Source organism: Phaenicophaeus curvirostris, chromosome 8 (genome assembly GCF_032191515.1).
Source record: "Phaenicophaeus curvirostris isolate KB17595 chromosome 8, BPBGC_Pcur_1.0, whole genome shotgun sequence".
Classification (NCBI taxonomy): Eukaryota; Metazoa; Chordata; class Aves; order Cuculiformes; family Cuculidae; genus Phaenicophaeus; species Phaenicophaeus curvirostris.
In genome coordinates, this window is record NC_091399.1 from 1,662,601 (window position 1) to 1,684,917 (window position 22,317).

Genomic DNA, 22,317 nt, shown 5'->3' on the forward strand with positions numbered 1-22,317 from the left:
TCAGACCAACCTCTCCTGTCCCTGCTGGGGATTTTCCTTATGCTAGAGAGATTTTGGAATGTTCCTGGGAAAACTCTTTTACCTCAACAGGAATCATATATCAGACAAATTAAAGACTGCGCAGTCCCCAGGAGTGTTGGCTGGTCTCAAATGAAGCAGATAGGTTGCTGGGCACACGACTGCTGTGGCCCAGCCGGCCTTGAATATCCATCTGCACACCAAGGAGACCTGCAAGGAGTAGAGCATGCTAGCAGGTTTATGCTTTTCTTTACATTTCAGGTAGCTGTAAGTTTGTTTGTCAGGAGAAGAAATAAAGAGAACTGACATTGTAGAATAAGAATTTATCTTCTTGTGTCTGACACTTTGATTTCAGAGTCTCTAGAATTATTTAAGACTCAAATGGATGCAAACAGTCCTTTCGGTCAGAGAATATTCAAATAGTATTGTCTTTAAATCACACTTGCTTGTGGCAGATACACATTTTGTCAATTCACCATATGCAAAGAATATACCTATATATACATACATTTTTTTACATCCATTCATTTATACGTAGTGATCCTTCTGCAGAGCACACCTTAATTTGCCTGCAATCCTTGAATAAATGATGTGCATTGGAAATAGAAGAGTTTTGACATGTATTAACAGCCTTCTGTTAGTTAAGCAGGCCTTGCAGATGCTCCCACATGGTACCACTATGGGAGCCCCACTTGACCGAGTCCACGCCAGTAACCCAGAAGCCTGGCAGGAGGACACAGCCACCCTCATGCCTGTGCGTGACAGTGCCTGAGGGGATGGACAGGGCAGTCCTGCATCTACAGCATCCACTGAGCTACTGAAGATCTTCTCCTGTCCCTCTTAATTGCCTTATGACAGGCCACGTCTGCCAAGAAATAATTAGGCCCTGTCCTGTTACCTTGAAACACTCACAACCAGCTCTGCTTCATTTGCAGACAGATACTCGGTGGTTAATTGGTATTTTCCTTTGGTTTTACATCAGAAGCTTTTCAATAATTTAGTGGAATATTTTAGCTCAACCAGGAGAGAGAACATATAATTTATTTTGTTACTTGATAGAAATAGTTGTTCTTAGCTTGCTGTGGTAGTATAAACTGTGAATGCCATATTTTCTAGTGTTCTTTTTCCATGAGATTAGTAAATTTAATTTCAAATTCTGTATTCACAAGTAGTGCACTGGCTGAAGGCAAGCTGTAGAACAGATGACAAAGGTTATTACATTTTTTAAATTATATTTTAAAGATGTTTAATAACTGCGGAGAAAAGACTTTTATGAAAATCGAAACTGGCAGATTAAAGAATGAGTTACACAGATCTATTTTAAATACACACGAAGTAACTTTTCCTATCACATCTTAAAGGGCCGAAGTCTTGTTCTCAAGACCAAAATTTTAATTTGGACTAGGATTTACCTGAATCCAAAATTATTTTCTATAGATTGATTCTAAATGTAGTTACAAAACAGCCACTATTGACGGTCAGCAACTTTCAAACACAGTTTTAAGACTTCTTTTCCTTGTTGCCAACATTAAATTTATGTTCAAAACATGGGTGATATTTTCCTGACTCATGTTCAGACTAAAAGTTAAGCTTATCAGAGCTGTGTTCTGCCTTGATCTTGAGACATAAAGGGGTGCAAAAGCCAATTCCACAGTTTTCAACCTGATCATGCAATTTGGAAATAATTGGACGTTCTCTGCAAGTATGAATTAGAGTAGGTCTCTGGAGTTTTCTGTACATAAAACAGAGTCCACCCACTCCTCCGTAGGCTTCTACTGCTTCTGAAAAAGGATAAATCCAAGTAGAAACTCATGTTTTCTGCTGAAGCTGTCAGGTGTTTCTAAAACCACAAAGGAATAGATCATGATTCAGAAGGTGACTTGTAAGTTTCCACCTTATTTTCAAAACACTTCCCTCTTGCATTTGAGAATAAACAATAAGAGAAACCCCTACCTTCCCACATGGAGATAATCTAATAAAGGCCATGTTGCTGATGCTCAGCTCCTGGTCAGTGTATGGGTGCTTGGGTCGCACACCCACCACCAGCACAGAGACGAGCAGCACCCATGTTAGCCTGGTCACACCAAACCTTGAGATCAGGTCTGAGCCTACCACAAACCTCCCCTTTACTTGTGCTCTCAGCAGAGAGACTTTTGCTCTTTGTCACGGTCTGCTTCCCAAAATCATACATGACATCAACTTGTAGCCTGCGAGGGAAGAAATGTGTGTTTGTGGTGAAACCTTGGCCCAGAGCATATTGGGTACCCTATTAGAAATTTGTCTGGTTTCTGATAGGGCTTCTAGTGTTTAGTTATGCAAATAACTGAAATTTATGTGCTTTGTAGTGTATCAGTATCTGCTCAACACTCTCCAGCCCCAAACCCCAAGATGACTACAAGGAACATTAAGGTGAAGCAGGGACCTGTGAGAACTCTGTACAGTGTATGTACCCCATCTGTCTTCCTGGTCACTATGAGTGCCACAAAGCACTCCAGTAAGTTTGTTGCCCTCTTCCTCTTGCTATAAGCAGTGGGAGAAACGGGAAGTTTTAATCAAATCACAAGCAACTGGTTTTATCCTCCTAAAACACTAAAGCTTTTTTAAAAGGATGGTATCCAAAGGAAAGCATTTGTTCAGCCTGGAAAGTCAATCTAACTAGTTGAGCCTAAAGAACTAGTCATAAATATGTGCATCCCACGTATTCTGTAAACTTATAAATCATACTTTAGAATTTACATAAATTTCCAATTTTTTTGCCAACTTTGTATTACACATTAAACTTAAATTATAGTCTCTACTTCTGGCATTGTCTAAGACAAATGCTGCTATCAACAGACTGATATAATTGCCACTTCTCTAATTATTTGTGGGAGTAAGGTACAGCAAGTAGGATACTTTTAAGTGATAATACAAAACATTTTCTACTTCTCTGCACTAACTCATAAAAAGGTCATATGAATGTTTTACAACTATTCTCAATTAAGGAATAAAATTCACACAAATAGCTCTTTTAAGCAAATCCACTGATGTGATCACCCTTAACACCTAGAAATCAGTTTGGACCAGGGCTGGAGACAGCTTTGCTGCCTTTGGGCAAAGGAGAAGCTGTCCCTTTGTTCTCTATCTTGTAATGGTCAAGACCACAGCTTTGCCTTCCTCGTGGGGACCGCTCTTCCACACGTACAGGAACGCACTGGAGGGGTCCCAACACTCTCCCCACCACAGAGATCAAGCTTAAAGGAAGAGGTGCTGAGCAGGTGTGAAATCCAACCCTGTCCAGCCTGGCACCTCAGTTTGCCATGTTCTGCTTCTCCCTGCAAGCGCTTCCAACAATATCAGAAGCATATTTGCCTAGAGTTAAGGGAAGTTAAGACTTATACTGATGCAAATAGATATGAGCATCAAATTATTTTAAAATTTGTTTGCTCTAAGCTCAAAAAATTCATAATCAAGAAAGTAAACTTCTAGATAGAAATAAAAAACACAATCTACTAATATTGATTATTTTTTAATTTCTAATTAGTAAGAAAAACTTCAGACATCAGCACAAAGTCCCTGGTAGGAAGGGCTTGGAAGGAGGAACAAGTCCAGACAATTTTAATTTCATACCTCTGAAGGCCTAATTAGAAAATCCAGAAAAAGTTTATTTTGTGTGATTTAAAATACCAGGCAGATTTCAGTGGTGCAATAGCAGCAGAATCACACCAGAATTTCAAATGGTCTAGCCAAATGACCCAAATCGGTTGGCATCAAATCTGGACATTGTGTGCAGTGTTACTATGCAATTAAATGCAAGGTGCTAAAAAGGTAAAAAACTACTGATCAACATTGCTTTATAGGTTAACAGCCCTGATTACATTTGGTATTCTATGTCTGGATGAAAAAAAAAAACCTGCAGAACTTATGCATACTTCATTTTATTGTGAAATTTCTTTGGATGAGGTTCTTTATAAATAAGAGTCAAAAAAAGTAGTTTTCAGCAGTGAATATGATTCAGGGAGGTGAAGGTTGCTACTGAAGTTCCTCAGTGACCAAGGTTCAAAGTTTCCATTAACAGCATGAGAATGTAAATGGGCATCAGCTGGGCTCCCTTGGAGCAGATGAGAACCAAGGGACGCAGTCATGGACTGTGGTCTGCAGCCACCACACAGAATTCCAGTGCTTTGCAGTTGGCCGTGTCACAGTGACAGCCCTGCTTTGCTAGATGTGCTTGCCTCATTGAGCCTTGCCTCACAACTCTGTCCGGGCCCGAGTTCAATGAGCCTTCTCATTAGTAATGCAAAGGTAAAGTATAGAAGACAATCACAGAAATAACTTCAGAGGTGGAGAAAACATGCAGTACTCTCATGGACCTGAAGAATTCAGCGGACTCTGGACATTATCTCCAATTAGAGAGGTGACTGAACTACAGCATCTGAATGCTTTCAAGAGGAAAATATTGGATTTTACAGTCCCTTTTAGTCTACCTGTGAACAATAGGGCAAAAGACATTGCTGTAAACAAAGGCCAGATAAATTAGACTCTGGAAAAAAACGGGTTTTTTTCCCTACCCAGCAGTGGGAGATGGCTCACCTCTGGAGCAGAGACTCAGAAGAAATGCTGAGTTCCCTTGACATCCCAAAATCAACATGAGGTGATAGGCAAGGGTAAGCACTGTTCAGGGCACTTGAAAAAGAGGTGGGGTGAAGCTTCAGGATCCTGGATGTATTCAACATCTGAGAAGGTAATTTGGTCTTTTCTAGCCTTAGAGACTAATTTTGAAATCCAGACAATACATCCTGGTCCTGGCTAAAGAGAAGGAAGTTTATCATCTTATGCAATAATGCTGAGAAGCCAACTCAGTGCAATACAGGCTATGGTCAGCAACCTCCCCTCCAGGAGGAAGTTCTCTGTGTCTGAACACCCAGGTCTAGTACAGGCAGAGGGCAAAAATAAACCAACCTAACCTAAGGCTTCAACACTTTTTATTAAGCATTGTTTCCTTCTCTTGAATACTAATAGTTACCCTCACTGAGGACTGTCTCTCTGATCATAATTAGCCACCAGCCACTTTCACCATACTCTTTTCCCAAAAGCATGCTTATTGTTGTGATGATAAGTATTCTTTCAATAATTGAGTTCTGAGACTCATGAGGAAAATTTGCCAATAAAACAGAAAAAAGCCCCAAACAAACAAGACCATTGCCTGAAGGCAGATCCAGAACAGAAGACTTCAGCCTGAAAGCAGCACGTTCTCACAGGTCAGAAGAGCATGGAGCTGTTACTTGATTCTCACAACTGGCATGCTTTTTGTGTTAGCCAAGCAATGATAGAGATCGTGAAGATAGAGAAACATTACCTCTTGCTAGACTATACTTGGACCACCTTCAAAAGTTGAAATAAATATAACCCCACAGCCTTGAACTCAAATTATTAATCTCATTGATTTTTTTTTATATGAGTGTTTTCATGTGGTGTATAAAAAGCTTCCTTACACATATGTCCTTTCACACTATTCTAAAATTCCTGTGCATCCTGAACAGAAGTTCTGACTTGCTTTAATTCTTCCAAATAAACAGAATTTAGAGATAGTCTCAAATGTTTACCCAAGTTTATAGTAAAGAATGGCACTTCAGCTTTTTGTAAGACATCATGAGAAAATTGAAACAGAAACTGTAAAGAAGTTTGTTAAAATACATATGTGTACTGATTGACTCCTAAGTTAATAAGTAGGAAAATGTAACCAATACTGTATGTCACCTTAGTTTATCTACTGAGAGTGTTTTTTCAGTCGAGTATCTAGTACTCCTTAGCACTGACAACTTATTCCAAACAGTCCTTCTGCTTCCTCAGTCCTGTAAAGCCAGAAAACATAGATATTTGACAAACATTTCCAAAACACATTAAAGTTTGAAAAACCCCAATGTTTGAATGAACATTTGATTTGCGTTTCACCTTCACCTCACCACATGCATCCCGGAGCGAGGTGGTTATTAAGGATTGTGGATCGCAGATCTGTAGCACTCAAGGCAGGACAGGTAGTCACCTCTATCTGTTGTTAACTTCATGGAGGTCAAGCACACACAAAGCTCCTAATATCCTCCTGGATAACTGGGCTGACTATTCTTGATCACCCCCTGCCTAACTTATCTTCTATTAATCAGCAGGAGGAGAAGGTGGTCACAGTCTGACCATACTTGTTCTGTGCAGAGTTCCTCAAGTGATAAATTATTGCTGAGCAAATACTCGAGACATTGAAGTTTCAAAAGGTAGATTCAGACATTACATCTATTAATGGAGCAGTTTGTTCAATACGAGACTCATCTCGCAGTTTCTCACAGCAATATGTCACCAGGTATCAGCTTTTCGTTTCCTCCAGAAAGCACTCCTGGCCAGTATAATCCAGTCTCAGGGAAAACAAACAGCTTGCAATTAATGAATCATATATGGCCTTACTCCAACTCTTCTAATCTATTACCACCCTAGAGTCCTGCGCAGACTTCACTTTCTGAACACCCACCTTCTATTTGCCCTTACAGTTTACAGGGGAGCAGCAATTTCCCAAAGCCTCTCCTATGATCTGCCATCTGATCAGAAAGATTTTGTCTGAAGACATGGGAATGCCATTCCATGAGTCTGTTTCAAGTTGCACGAAAAAAATGGTTTGTTTCAAAGCCTAATACATGGAAGGTATCCTCAGCGAGTTTCCAGATGACACCAAACTGAGTGGTGCAGTTGCCACAGTGGAAGGATGAGATGTCGTCCAGAGGGACCCGAACAAGTTGGAGAAGTGGGCCACTGTGAACTTCATGAGGTTCAGCAGGCCAAGTGCAAGGTCCTACACCTGGGTCAGGGCAATCCACAGTTTCAGTACAGGGTGGGGGTGATGTGATCGAGAGCAGCCCTGCAGAGAAAGACTTGGGGGATGCTGGATGATGAGAAGCTCGACATGAGCCAGTAATATGCACTGATACAAGCCAAGATGTCATTGGCCTTCTTGGCCACCTGGGCACACTGCTGGCTCATGTTCAGTCGCTGTCAACCAACACCCCCAGGTTTTTCTCCTCCAGGCAGCTTTCCAGCCAGACTTCTCCTAGTCTGTAGCACTGCATAGGGTTGTTGTGCCCCAAGTGCAGGACCCGGCACTCGGCCTTGTTAAACCTCATGCCATTGGTCTCAGCCCAGTGGTCCAACCTGTTCAGATCCCTCTGTAGAGCCTCCCTATCCTCCAGCAGATCAACACTTCCACCCAGCTTAGTGTTATCTGCAAACTTGCTAAGGATGAATTCAGTGCCTTCATCCAGGTCATTGATAAAGATGTCGCACAAGGCTGGACCCAGCACTGAGTCCTTGGGGGACACCACTTGTGACCGGCCTCCAGCTGAATTTAACACCATTTCCCACCACTCTCTGGGCCCGGCCAGCCAACCAGTTTTCCACCCAGGACAGTGTGCGCCTGTTCAAGCCAGAGGCTGACAGTTTCTGAAGCAGAATGCTGTGCGACACTGTGTGAAACTGTGTCAAAGGCTTCTGGGTGGACATCAAAAAGAAGAGATCTTAGTTTAAAACTTTTCCAGACAAAGTAAAAAAATATCAACTTTACAATCTGGCTATAGAAGGAGCCCCAGAAGTGGACACCTGCACCTCCCCATCCTGTCAGCTCTGGTACAGAGATGAAGAGGAAGATCAACATACACCCAAGTTGGTTCAACACAGCAAAATTCCACAACCTGCAACTCTGGAAGTAGAAAATATTGCTAGCAAAATGCTCTCAACCATTTAGTGTGCTAGCTACAAGGCTAACTCATGACCAAAGGTAAACAGCCTTAGTTTTAATAACATAAAACCCACCCAATTCCTTCAGTATCATATTAATCTCATAAATCAATATTACATCTCAGATTGCCCTGGATGCACAGAAACATTTTTTATCATCATGCTTTACTGGCCTGTCCTAGTACTCCTGTTCCGTGGCACCAAGTACGCTCTTCTCCCAACATTGCATATGTGAATGGTCACTGCATGCCATGAAATATTAAAGGAGAGTACTAGGATGATTTTAGGGATTTAGAAAGCCCCATAAGCCCTCTGCATCGAGCTGTTTTCTCAGTCTGAGACTTGCAGAGATCCATCTTAACTTTTATGGAGAAGTCTTAAAGAGTGAGTCAGATTTTCCTGGTAGTTACTGAGAGGCACTTTTTGCTCCTGTAAACAAAGCCAATCTTTGCAGAAATACACGTGCTTTAAAACATGCTTGGAAACTATTATGATTGTTCTACCAAACAACAGATCCCTTGAGAAGCAAAACATTTTCTATTCACACATCTGTACAAACTCCTGTTTAGAAGGGTAAAGGCTGACTTGCTTGATGCACAAGAGGATTGATTGGTGCTCTTACCAAACCAAATCGTACATCATTAGGGATTAATTTGTATTACTAGGAAATAAATATCAGCATTTGGCCCTTCATCAGAGTAAGAGCTAGAATCATAGCATCATTGATTCATTAAGGCTGGAAAAGACCTGTAAGATCATCAAGTCCAACCCTTAGCCCAATATCCTTGTAATACTACAGCCCATCCTCATCTCCCACCACCATCAGCACCTACCTAGCAGTCTGTAACCCAATATCCCTACATACTGACTGTATTGATGTTAACTGTATGACTATGCAAATCAACCACGCTACCTCCTGCTCACACTGCTTTTATGGCCTCCCGGAGGAAATCAATTAATTCTCCACAGCTAGCCCAAGTTAGGCTGCTTTACAGACTTTTTACACAGGACAAGCTCCCTCTCCTGCTAGGAGCTCCTTATCTTCCTCTGTGGCAGGCTGCAGGATTGCTACCTTCCCTCACTAGAGCAGACAGGTTACATTTACCTGGTTGTTAAGCATGTTGCTCCTCAGACACCCACAGGTTAGTATGGTGCCTGTGTCCTCACAGCACAGGCAGGCTTTCTGTTTGGAGAAGGCATCCTTTGCTTGAAGGGCTTGTCTATCTGCTGCAGGTAAAAAGACAAAGAATTCAGTCCCTGTGTTGTATTTTAGTGCTTGTTTAAGTCCTTTTTTATAAAAGCACTATTTAAACATGAAGTTGCATTACTTATTTTTTAGATGATAGTACATCATATCTCTGCAGTGCTTTCTCAGCCCTTTCTCCAAAGGGAACTTATAAAAACTTCTAGATTTCTGTATTGCTGTACAACTGGAAGAGTCAATGCCTCTTTGGAGGGGTGCTTCTGTGACAGTTTTGTGTCATTGCTGTCTCATTCATATTCTCCTCCAGCTGTGGTCTTCGCAAAAGCACAGATATGATATTATTTCACAGAAATTCATTGGATAACTGAATAGCATCAGAGCATTGTAAATAAAGGTATGTATTTGACTTTCAAAACAAGTTTCAAATGCACTGTACTCCTATATATCCTATCTTTTCTTTTTCATATTTATGTCTTTTCTTTTGCATTTTCTGTTTGAATTATTATTGTAGCTGAGACATGATTTACACTTAGTATAGCTCCAAACAACAAAATCTAACATTATGTTATACAAGGCTAATCTTTCCTTATACAAATCTAATACCAAGGACTAGTGTGTATTCACTGATCTAATACAATCTAGGAAGGCAGATTGTTATATTTAAATATGTCCCAGACAGGAATTTGATATAGGTGACGATCCCTAAGCTGTTACACGTACACTTGAAACACATTCCTAATGATAGCATTATAATCATGAAATGATGGTTAAAGAGTAGATGACATTCTGTTTACTGTGCTTTATGTTCTCTGGAATAGTAGGGCTTTAATGATAGGGAAAAAAAACCCAAAGAATTTCACCTACTTATATGTCTCTTGTGCTACCACATGCTGAAATAATAGATACATAAAAGGATTATAACTAGAACCACCCTCCTTTAACCAAAATATGAAATATGTAAGGGAAATCCTATCAACTCGTGAATATTATATAAATAGAGCTAAAGTGGGGAAAGGCAAAAGCCAAACAATGTGCTAATAGGACCATAGTGAAATGCACTTCTGAGAAGGATGCCTAGAGTAAATGAGGGAGTTTGAAAGATGGCTCTGGCATTAGCATGTTAATTTCTTGTGCAAGGAGAGCAGTGAGACTCATTACTCCCATTCAGGGCCCTTGCAAGACTCTTACCATAACCCTGCTTGGAGTGGCTTGTTTGGTCAGGCTTTAAACCTAGGGGGTTAGTTCTGGCTCAAACCCCAGACGCCTTGGGACCTTCTGCAAACAAATCCACACGCAGGGGAGCTGTGCAGTTTGATCACATCAACCTGGTCACCGCTTGTGAGGAATCCTGCCTTGGAGGTTGTCCCCAGGATCCGGCTCAGAGGGTTAGCCAGGCTCCTCTGAAGTTGTAGTGCACAGAAAGACGAGAGACAGTAACTGCAGCAACCTTGGCTACCCTGTGCACTAGCACTGCTCTGCAGTCAGTTTTGGTGTGGTTGTATGGCACCACGTATTTTGCAACTAAACATGAATTGGATCTCCTTGTAGGAAAACTGAAGAACCAAAAAACCGAAACTTCTACCAGATTTCTCTTACTGAGATACTCTTTTTTTAAATCCTTCAGATATTTGGCTAAGAACGGGAAGTGGAGGGAACTTCCCTTTATTTCCAGTAAGATGCAGTTTCCCAGTCTGGTGGGGAGGCAGGGCTTCAGCCAGCAGCAGGATCAAGCTCCCAGTGCTCCTGCAGTCCGCACGCTCTGGGATGGAGAGTCCCACAGCTCCTGCGGATGGACACCATGGGACACTGCTTCTCTTCTGAGGTTAGCAGCAATGAAAAACCTCTCTGGTCCCACTGCCTGTCCAAGCTAGCCACACAAACATGTGTAAGCAGGGGATGGATCTGGTGGGAGAGGACCTGATGGCCCACTCCACCCTGTTTAGCATCATGGTACTATCCAAGCAGCAATATCTGTTCTGCAAATTGTTAGTTACCCTAAACTAGATAACTCATCAACAGTCAAAATTGGAACTTAAATTTTGGGGTGTTAAACTTGAGTAATTTTAGTTGGGGGTCTAAATGTTGGTGGTTTGGCCTGTCTTTAAATGCACCATAATAAAGTGGGCAGTTTTCTCTCCCTAGGGGAGCTCTAAGGTGAGTTGGCAAAAAAGCTGAAGTAAGGATTGGTGCATGTTTTAAAAAACTGCTTTCTTTGAATATCTTTTGATGTTGCTGCCCTGCAATAGTGCATGTGCACAGGGGGGTGAGGAAGGTACACCTGAGGCTTCATTCCAAACCCTGAAAGCTCTGTGTTGCTGAAATCTCACCCAGGATCTGGCACTGAGATGACTTTCCCATCATATATTCTGAAATTGCAGTGTTGGGATGACAAAGCACTGACAATCTTAAAGCCAGGCTGTGGCCAGCCTACCCTTCAACATTAAAATGGATGAAATGGAAGTCAATTTTTCAGCTTCCAAAGAGCCTGTGGTAGGGGAAAAACATCTCCACTCTACTTGACTCTTCATATCTCCTTTTTCATACCCAGCATGGCTGGAGGATTTAACATGTTTCTTGCTGTCTCCGAATGCTCCACAGGAAAGCAGCCAGCATTGCTGCACAGGCAGTGTGGACAGTACATGGCAGGGAATATCCTTTAGCCCCAGGACCTGTGCCCTGTGCTGCTCCACCTATGCTGCTTCTTTCTCCATGATGAGAAAAGGAGGCTGATACTTGTTAATTCGGACTAGAACTCCCCAAATGCTGCACGTGCCATGATCACTACACAGCAGTCAAGGCTCCCCATGGCCATTGCACAATTAGTTTGCTCTTGGTGATGTTACTCATTTGCATTGGAGAGGCAACAGTGGCTACTGGGGAGGTAAGGGCAGTGCTGCAAAAATACTTGGAAAAATGCAACCTCTGTTGTGAGGGATTAGTCTAAAAAGCAACACTAACCAAAACTTGAAGAATGGCAAGGCAAGGAAACTGCATAATTTTTTTCCTCTGGGGAGACAACCAAGAGCACTATGCAGGGCAGTTGCATGTTTTGAGCTGAGGGGCACTGCCAAACTGTGGCAGGAATGAGTCCAGACAGCCCAAATCCCAGACTGTGCCTTTACTATGACACCACTTGCTCCTTGGAACTGACATAAAATTTTGACCTTTCATACTTGCACAAACCACTGTATGATAACATTCAAGTTTGATTTTCTCTTATTCTATTGAAAGTGGTGTGTTAGCACGGAAAACAAGGTGAAACTTGTACCCCATTGCTTATTCCCTTTTTCATTAGCAAAATAAGCAGTTTCTTAATCCTAGAGTCCTTCACTTGTTTCTAGCTAGAGCAAACACATATGTATGTAGAGATTTTACTTTTGTTACACTGGACATCATCTGCTATATTTTTCCATTAATTAAGTTAAAACTACATAGATAAATTTCTGGTTTCCTTTACCAGCCATTCCTACACCTGCATTCTTCTGGAGTGGTAGGAGCTATTCGCGACTCTGTTGTAGCAGTTAATGCCTCAGTAGTGATCTTTTTGCAGCTTGTCTCACATGGAACCTTGGGTTATTGTTAATACTACTATTTAAAAATCTATAATGTTTCTCCAAATAAAATGAAAAATAATGCCACTAATGTTAGGGCTCCAAAATGGACTGACAAACATGTCAAACCATCACGTCACCTTTGCTGCCAAAGACCTTCCTAATCAGCAGAAGCTGACAGAAATTTACTTTCTCCTCTGAACAAGCCTTTTTCTCACCAAGGAGTCTTGTGCCCTAAATCCCTAACAGATGCAAGCCAGAATTCAGACTTTGTACACACTTTTAAACGCTGAAGAATCACTGTATCAAGGCAGAGTGGAACTGGCATTGCTCAGGACAGGGAAAATTCTGAAAAGGAGAATTGAAATGGTGATGGAAAAGGGAGCTTTTGATAAACCACAGAAGACGCATGCCTACCGATATCCTGCTGTACCAACATCCTAGCTCCATTGCACGCATCCCTGTTGATCCCTAGCCCTGTAGTTTTAAGAGGAACGTAACAGGTGGTCTGAAAACCCTTTGCAATATGGTTAAAGTATCTAAAATGCATGACTGATGATTAAAAACTCACCTTGTGCCTTTGTGTGGTACCTACTTCCTAAGGAAATAAGGAATCTCAACAGTGGGCTTCCCAGACAGGTACATCTAACTAAGTTAACCTCAGTTTCATCTTGAAAGTTTGTATTTGAATTGTATGGTCTTGTAGATATTTGCTGTACATATCAATGACACAAAAAATGTGGAAGAAATTACATCTTATGTTAAAAACGGATGGGAGACTTACGCGTGCTCTTAGCTTCCCACAAATCTGCTCGTTGATGAGCATTGTTTGCGTTACAACAAAAGCACCAACAATGACATGCATAGATGGTGTGATCTTGGTGCACAATAGCCATTCATGTCAGCATTTTGTTATAAACCAGGAGCTGACACTTTTATTGCCTCTTTTTTGTTTGTTACTGGAGTCATCCCTTTGGTTTTGTTCCATCCCCAGACTTCTGCTCATTTGTGTCAATGATATCATGCTATGATACTACAAATCAGGAGAGGTTTTTGTATTAACCAATCATTTTTCAAGGACTCATTTTTACTGAAAATTAGCTTACTAGATTTGTAGGGCAGCCCAATAAATGCACACTGGAAAGCAGAAGAAAGAAGGTCATCCAAAGTTTTTATTAACACATTATGATTCTGCATGTGCAGACTTTAAGGGGCAGTTCTCCCAGTAAGGGATTAACAAACCAAAAAGTCTCAGACTTCAGGGCAAAAATCTAGTTGGCTTATCTGGCAAGGGAAAGGGTGTCATAATAGACAACACCAGCTACAGGTCTGCCTCAGCTGTGATTTTATGAAAGGTATGACTGGATGGTAGTGGTGTTCAGAAAGAGTATTTGTGTTCCATGGTCAGTTTTAATTCAGTTGTATTTTCTAAATTTCTGTTATTGCTGCCAGATTTCAAATGAACATATACAAATATGCAGTAAAAACATAAATTTTTTGCACTGCAAATTTACTAGTTTGGTTTTTTTTAACTGAAGATATTGTTTGCTTGTGCATTTAATAAAATGGATACATTTCAGGAAAACCAAATATTTCAGATAATACATTTTTGTTCATGTCAAAAGCTCTTTGTTCACTGAAAAAGCACTTAATGGAAATATTTTAATCAGAGCTTTAAAATATCAGATGTCTTCAATGAAAGGTCAGGTCTCCAGAGCAGAACAGGGAGCAAATAGCTCATGAGGGTTAATTAGCAACGAAAAACTAAACAAAAGCTGAGGGTTTGAAAGGGAGTCTCTGAAGGAGAAAAGGCCCTTAAGATACATTAATGGGTTTTGAAAAGCAGGATGGACTTTTTCCACAATAAATTCCCTGGTGTGCCAAGATGAAGTTCCAGCTCATGCTACACTGCACGTTATTTAATGTAAATATGGTTTTGTGCTTCTTAGGCTACTTATTTCATTATGTTTTTAACAGGCTTCTTGCAGAGACACCTGAACCATCTCAGTACAGCTTGGCAAAGTGACTGCCTCACGGCCTGTCCTGTCGGTCATCGGGAAGTGACGACAAACAGTGGGATGCAGTGCTAGACAGTGGGAAGTGGTGTTGGGCATTGAGAATCAGTACCAGACGGTGTGGTGGAAGGGAGTGAGGAGCATCTCTAAAAGGCCATAGCAAGCACTGCCCTGCTGTGGAGTACTGCCAGGGGGAATCTTTGTTCCAGGAGTCCCAGAGAAGGGGTTAATCCTTGGAAAATGCCACAGCTATACAGCTCAAGGTGCTCTGCAGAGAAGGAATGAGCTCTATCTCCCCACCGTGGCAAGAGTACCAGACTGTATAGGGAGAAGCATGGCTGGGAAGGGATGCCATCACCCACAGAGGTACAGCTCACACCTCTAACTCATAGCTCACCAGCCTGCATCAAAAGCATTCTTGTAGAGGTCTTGTAGGGAAATAATTAAAGATGAGAATTGCTTCAGATCTCCACCCTCTCTAGAAATCAGTAGGTCATGAGAATGCTGAACCTATTAAGTACATCTGTGAACTTTTTCAAAGACTGTAAGTAGTGTGAAGAGTACACTTACCCAGTAGAATCCATCATAACAGGCACAGAATTTGCCAGCAGTATCTGAGCAGTGTGCTCGGGAACTTGGATGTAATATCAGACTTTCAAGTAAGAACAAACTGCCATAGATACGTCTTACGATCCTGATCCTTTCATATTGTACATCCAATTAACCTTTATTTACCGAGGAGTGATGACACTCTAATTTGATTGGCATCACTGGTCCTGGTATCAGTGGCTGCAGTTCAGAAACTGCTGGAAAATCATGCTTTATTAATACATCATTAAACACTTTAAATGGATTCCAATGGTGTATGCCTAAGGAAGGAGATAATTCAGCATTTGTTAGTTACTGACAGATACAGAATTGGAATTTATAGTGCAAGTCTTAATGTCAAAAAAACCTAATGTGCCAGCAATTGAATTACAGCATCATTTTGTAGCCTGCACACCAACTGCTTCTTTAGCAGGAGGAATGGTGACTGCCAATGACAACTCTCCTCTACTTGGATATAAGAACACCGTAATACAGTTACACCATTGAGACCAATCTGAATACAGACAGAGCAGCAATTTGATGTATTTGTAATGTGTGTATGATGAGCATTTAGTCTGCAATACCGTTAACCATTAACTGAATGACATCCTTTAGAGGAAAAGCATATTGCTAGCATTATTTTTTATTTAATGAGCATTCAGTCTTTTCCAGACTGAATTTGCATCTTCAACTTGCAGTGAATTTTATACATATATATCTTTATCTCTACACAATTTAAGCAGCAAAAGGATAGGTGTACTCCATACTATGCAACTTATGCTTACAGCATTTCAGTGACTAGAAGACATAGAACAGCTTCCCGACCAAAGATTTTCTACATCTTCATTCTTTCTTTTTCATGATCCCTGAACCTATGATCTCTTCCTACATCTCTCCTCTTCAGTCTCCATCCAGAAATCATACAGGGCAAATAAAATGAAATTATTCTGTTTTAACATAGAGACTTCTATATTAACTATTATCTTTTGAAACAGGAAATCGAAACTTCTGTCTAAAACTGGTGGGCACAGCTATGACTGACATGCCATTCAAGAATAAATTAATTCAGTGCTCTGCTGTGTGAAAGTGTGTGGGATTTCTCCTACGAATACTCTTCACGGGGATCAGTGTGATTATTTGTGGAAGGATATTGAAGTGCACCCAGGTACCAAACAGGAGGAGAATGAGGAAGAATTTCTTCACGAAGAGAGAGGTGAGGCACAGGAAATTGTTGCCCAGGGAAGATGTGGATGCTCTATCCCTCAAGGTAATCAAGGCCAGGTTGGATGGAGCCTTGGGCAGCCTGATCTAGTGGGACCTGTCTCTGCTCATGGCAGGAGGGTTGGAATTAGATGATTTTTAAGGTCCCTTCCAACCAACCCAAACTATTCTATGATTCTGTGAGGGAGATGACACTGCCTCAGTTCACCTCCCTCCAATCCAGCAGCACACCAACTGCAGCCCAACGCAACCTCAGCAGAGCTGAAACCCAGCTCTCCCTTGGATCACTGCTTTGAGAGCAAAAATTACTGCTCTGAGAGCAGAAATTACAGGCACAAGGAGTTCAGGCAGTAAAGAGGTAGAAAAGGCAAAGGTGTCGTATTAAATGAGTGGAAGAAAGGAAAGAAAGAAATGACAGACACAAAGAGAGAATAAAAGTATGAAACTAAGAGAAAAGCTAGCTTCACTGTAAAAAAGAAATTGCAGTCATGCAAACAATGGAAACTGAACAGCAGATTGATATGTGGGAGAAATGGACTGACTACTGGGAGCAGAAAATACATAGAACAAATTATTCCATCTTTTTAAAAGATAAACATTCCTGCCACAGCTTCTAAAACAATCCATCATTCCTCCTGATGCCACTTGAATCTCTGGGTGTTGGTAAGCTACCCGGTCAGGTACACTTGGGTGCTAATAACTGAGCCTCACCAAGGCCCACACTCAAAGCACTGAAAACCTGTCTGGATTAAGTCTTAAAAAAAGTTTTCTTCTTACAGCCTGTGGCAGAAATGTTAAGTCTTAGCTGGACACAGCTTTGTACTAGTTAATACATCACCAGAGATGAGGTTTAATATAAGTCTTATCAAGGGGACATAATTAGTAGGAATACTCCAAATTGCTGCATGATTTGATGCGTTTTCTGACTTTTCACAATGAAGGGACTCCATCCTCTGACCCTAAGACATTGACATTGCAGATTCTGCATTGCCTGTCCTCCAGAACAGAAAAGAGCTTTGCTTTGGGGGAATTTAATCCTTACCCTGCTGTTTGGAGGATAAAAGCAGAGCCTCAGTGGGCAGAATTATCCTAATGGTTTCAAAGTCCACAAGTAGTTTGTGGAAAATCATAAGTCCCCTTTTTTCCTCCCTTGTAGAGAGGACTTCACTGCATTACGGGAAAAATGAGCAAAACAAACTTGGATAACAGAAAGAGTAGGAATATTGTGAATTGCGCAGTAGGAAGTGCATCAGATAGCTGAGGGAAGAAAGCAAACATAGGAGATAAAGGGGAAAGCATCTATTTAGATGTGTAAAATTATTTACTCACCTCAGGAACAGGGCCTGGTCTATTTATCCACAAAAGCAATTCACAGAAACATGGTTATTGCAACTCATTCCATAAAAAAATTGGAAGAGATACTTATTTTTACTTTGATGGGAAAGAGGTGCTGGAGAGCCCTTCAGCTGTATTTAGCCAATGCACTTGGCCAGTGTGGTTGAATATAAAGGGCTGCAAGACAGCAGGAAAAAAAACACATAGTGTTTGGTGCTCACTGTCAAGAAACACTGATAACACCACAGGTCATTTTGAGGCTGGACTTTGATTGGGACAGAGAGAGTTTACAGGGTAATATCTGAAGGGAGGTCTTTGTTGCATCAGCAGCTGAAATATTTCTGAAGGAATTGTGTGGATTAATGACCAGTGACAGTAGGGAAATAAGAGGTGAACCACAGTGGGAACAAGAAGGGAAAAGGCAGACCAGAATGCCTATGGAGACAGGCTGCTGCTTTAATTAGGCATGACTTTAATGACCCATTCTTTTGCCAGAGAAGTGCTGGAGAGCCAGGAAGCAGTGTGTGAGCAGAAGTGCCTCAGTGATTAGGAACAAGAACAAAAGCTGACAGAGCAAGTAAATCAGGTGCAATGATCAAATGATCCTGTGCCTGATCTCTCCCCTACAAGACAAAACAGGCTGGGAAGAACACCTGGGACAAAGTCCCTTCAGCAGGATGGGACGGGGTAAGGTTCAGGAGCCTGGTGCAGCTGCTGCAGCCACCCCACACTGCACAGGGCACTGGAGCTGCAGAAGCAGCAGGCATCTCCATCCACATCAGCATCCCTGCACACTTCAGCATGTCTGCTTACACCAGCATCACCACTCACATCAATGTCCTCGCTCACACCAGTGCCCTCATTCACACCAGCAGCCTCATCCACACCACCGTCCTCACTCACACAAGCATCCTTTTCCACATGAGCATCCTTGTTCCCATCAGCAACCCTGCTCACAATAGCATCTCTGCTCACACCAGCACCTCCAGTCACAACAGCATGCCCACTCACAGCAGTGTTCTTACTCACACGAGTGTCCCCACTCACATCAGCATCCTTGTCCACACCAGCTTCCTTGTTCACACCAGCATCCCCGCTGACATCAGAATCCCTGCTCACACCAGCACCCCATTCACACCAGCATCTCCACCCATACCAGCATCCCTGCTCACACCTGCACCTGGGGCTCAGGAGCATGAGGATCACGCCAGCAGCCAGTCCCTGGCTGGTGAGGGGTAGGGGTAAGGCTGTGAAAAGGGTCAAACTCCTGGAGGCATCATGGGAAATCTTGTCTCCAGCGAATGGTGCCAGCTTCTGCAGGTGTCCAGGTTTTCTTTCCCTTTCCACACACTAATCCTGCAGAAAGCCTCTCCATGGGGCTGGAATATTGCTTTCCTTCCTCACCATGCAGATACGTCACAGGGTGTGGAGGGGTTGGATGGTGTGTCTGCATTTCTCTACCTGTTGCTGTCCTGCTGCCATTGGCATCAGTGCCTGTTGCTGCCTGACTTTGGCAGGAGCGGTGCATGGGGTGCTTCTGCATCCACAGAAGAGCTGTCCCCACCATGCTGACCATCGGTCCCATGGTTTCACACCATATCAAAGCCCACTATCCCTGTTCAGACCCTGGACCAGGGGCTTTTCCCTGTTCTTGGCACCACAGCAGTGTGACTGGGAGGTGGGGCAAGTCCCCATCTCATAGCATTGGCAGACAGGCTGTGCTAGATGCCCCCACGCTGGCTGATTTCCACCTCACTGCAAAGAGCCAGGGTCATCCCCTCTGGCTAGACCTCACCACTGACTTTGGAATTTTTCAGAACAGTCTCATTTCATTTCAAATAGCATCATTCCATTGCCCTGTCATTACTGTCTGTGAAAATTGGATCCAGACGAGCTCAGGATGACACTGAAGACCTGACTTGGTGCAGTCAGATGCAGAGATAATATACTGCCACAGGTCCTTCAAAGCAGCAGCACTCCAAAGGACATTTCTTTTCTCCAGCAAAAAATCAACGTCACTCCATAGAAATGCAGCTATGAGCTGGCGAAACATTTTTCTGTGTGTCCTCAAAATTAGCTGCAAGAGAATGGGTCAGAGTTTCTCTTCTAAACTCTTGCAGTTTCAGCCATGCATGTGGCAGCAATTACAGTTCCCTGTATCTCTGTCGTAAGTCTCATTCTTCCCCTTCTTAATCTGTTACTGAAACCTTGCGTAGATCATCCAGGTCCTTCATTTTTCCCATGGTTTTGGACTCTTTAGGGACTACTGGGTGTATCTACCTCTCAGCTTGCCAATGTTTCTTGTGGAGAAGGTGATGCAGAACTGCCAATTTCATGCAGGGAAGCCACTCACTGGTATACAGAGAGCAACAGATAAAGTTTGATGAATGCGAGAGTCAGATAATATCAAACCCTGCACTAACTCCATCAGAAAAGCCAGTCACAACCACATCAATGGAGAGGTGCCTGGAGCATTCCTTGTCCATACCCCAACCCAGAGAACATTAGCTGTGGGGACTGCAGAGCTACTGCCCTGGGCAGGAGCCTGGGTGCAGAATTTCAAAGATATTTAGATACAGAAAGTCGCATATGCTAGTCAGTGGGATGTTACAGTAACACAGTTCAAGCAAAATGTCTGTCATTTCAATGGGCATTAACCAGGGATTTGTGTGTGTGTGCGTATTGGCTTACTTTTAGTCCACTGGAGAGATTTGCTGTACTGTTTGGCTGGTAAACGTTATAGGAAGTACATCCCTAATTGACCAGGGAAATACTTTGAGGCTGGCTAAATGCTTTGGGAACCAAAGTGTCATTTTCAAGACACTCAGTCTATTAGCAGTTTAACCCTCTCTGAACAGCAGCGAATTGTATTCATTTAGGAATGAATCCCGCTGATTTTTCAGAGGTATTGTCTGTGTTTATCTTGCTGTGCACACTTTTCCTCAAGGTTGTATGCTAGTGTTGTGTGTATTTGCAGTCCTGAAGCCAAATTAGCTGCATGTCTGCTCAAGAGAGAGCATGGAACAAGAGCACAGCAGTGCTGCTCCTGTTCGCAGCCTGATAGGGAGGCTTTGCCTAGGTCTTAGACCTTTCTGTACCTCTCTGTGGGGGTGAGCACCATCACCTATTGCCCTGTGGCACATCAGTTCATCTGTATGCTTTTATGTACAGTGGGCCTTCTGCTGCTGGACACTACTGGCTTTTTAAAGGCATCTGCATGCCCCAAGGGAGACATCTAATCGGTCTTTTCAGTGGCCGCAACCTGCAGCCCTGTTCACCTGTGTGACACTTAGCCACACGAGGACACAGATGGACCCTGCCTGTCTACCCACTTCTTTAGGTTTGTACTCGCTTCCTCATGTCTCTCATCTTTGGGAACTTTCAAACAACAACAACAAAACAACAAAGATCTGCACAAAGACAAAGGTGCCACTCAGCAGGCACTGAGGACCTGTTGCCTTCCCTCCTGCTTACCGACCTGGCAGTCACTTTGCTTACCATGTGACTCCATGTGAGCATCTTATCAGCTACATGCTCAAAGTAAACAAGTCTGAATCTGAAAATAATGGAAACAGTAATGCAGTAACCGCAGCCAACTATACTGCTTTTAAGCTGCCATAGACTCTGGAGTCACTGAATCATTTGACATGGACTGACATAGACTGGTACAAAGTGCAGGATAGAAACCACAGTATCAGGGAGAACAGACATCAGTCAGGGAGAGAATCACAGGTCCAGCCATTCCTCCACCCTTGTGGGCATTTTCAACTTTTCAGCTGGTCCAGCTCACGTTGGTGAATCTCTCCAGGATGAACACAAGGGAGAGGAAAGGTGAATCTGGATGCATGGAGGGTTGGTGCAACAAAAGCCTGCAGCAGTGGCACAGCAGTACAGCTCATGAATGGACACAGCAGGTGAGACACAAGAGCTGTGAACTTCTCAGATGGACTGCCTTCCTCATCATCATCCTTATAGGCAAATGTGATGCGCGTGCTGCTTGTGCATGAAGGAGGATACTGGTATCAATATTCATGTTCTGTTTTAATTTTAAACCCCAGGAAGACTACAAAGTGTTGGTAATACAGTTCTAGGTAGGGAATGGGTATGAGCAAGAATACAGACTCCCTTGGGACTTTTCTAATCTTCTCAAGCAAAAGAACAGATGAACTCAGCATGCAAAAGAAAAAAAAATCCTGCATTAAAAATAAAAAATCTTGAAAACTGACCAGAGAAGCTGTATTTGTGTGGGGAAAATATCCTGCAGTGGTGATAACAGGGACTGTTCCCTTGTGACAGGATATACATCAGAAAGGCAGTAGAAGGTCTCCCTGGTCCCATGTGCCATGGAGGTGGTGTCAGGCATGCCTCCTCTAAGGTACCCAGGGGAACTGGCCTCGCAGCCTCAGCATTTTGAATGCTGCTTGCAATGTGCCCCCATAAGAGCCACTCTGGCCCCTGGGGTACTGCACCACAGTACCCATCTCTGGCAAGCCCTAGCACAGAGGGCTTATGTGACATCCAAAGCAGGAGCAATCCTGGTGATGCTGCAACCAGCTGCGCTGGCGACAAAATGGAGCGTTTCACTGCTGTCAGAATGAAGCTAGGAAACATCCCAATTACCCACCTGCCC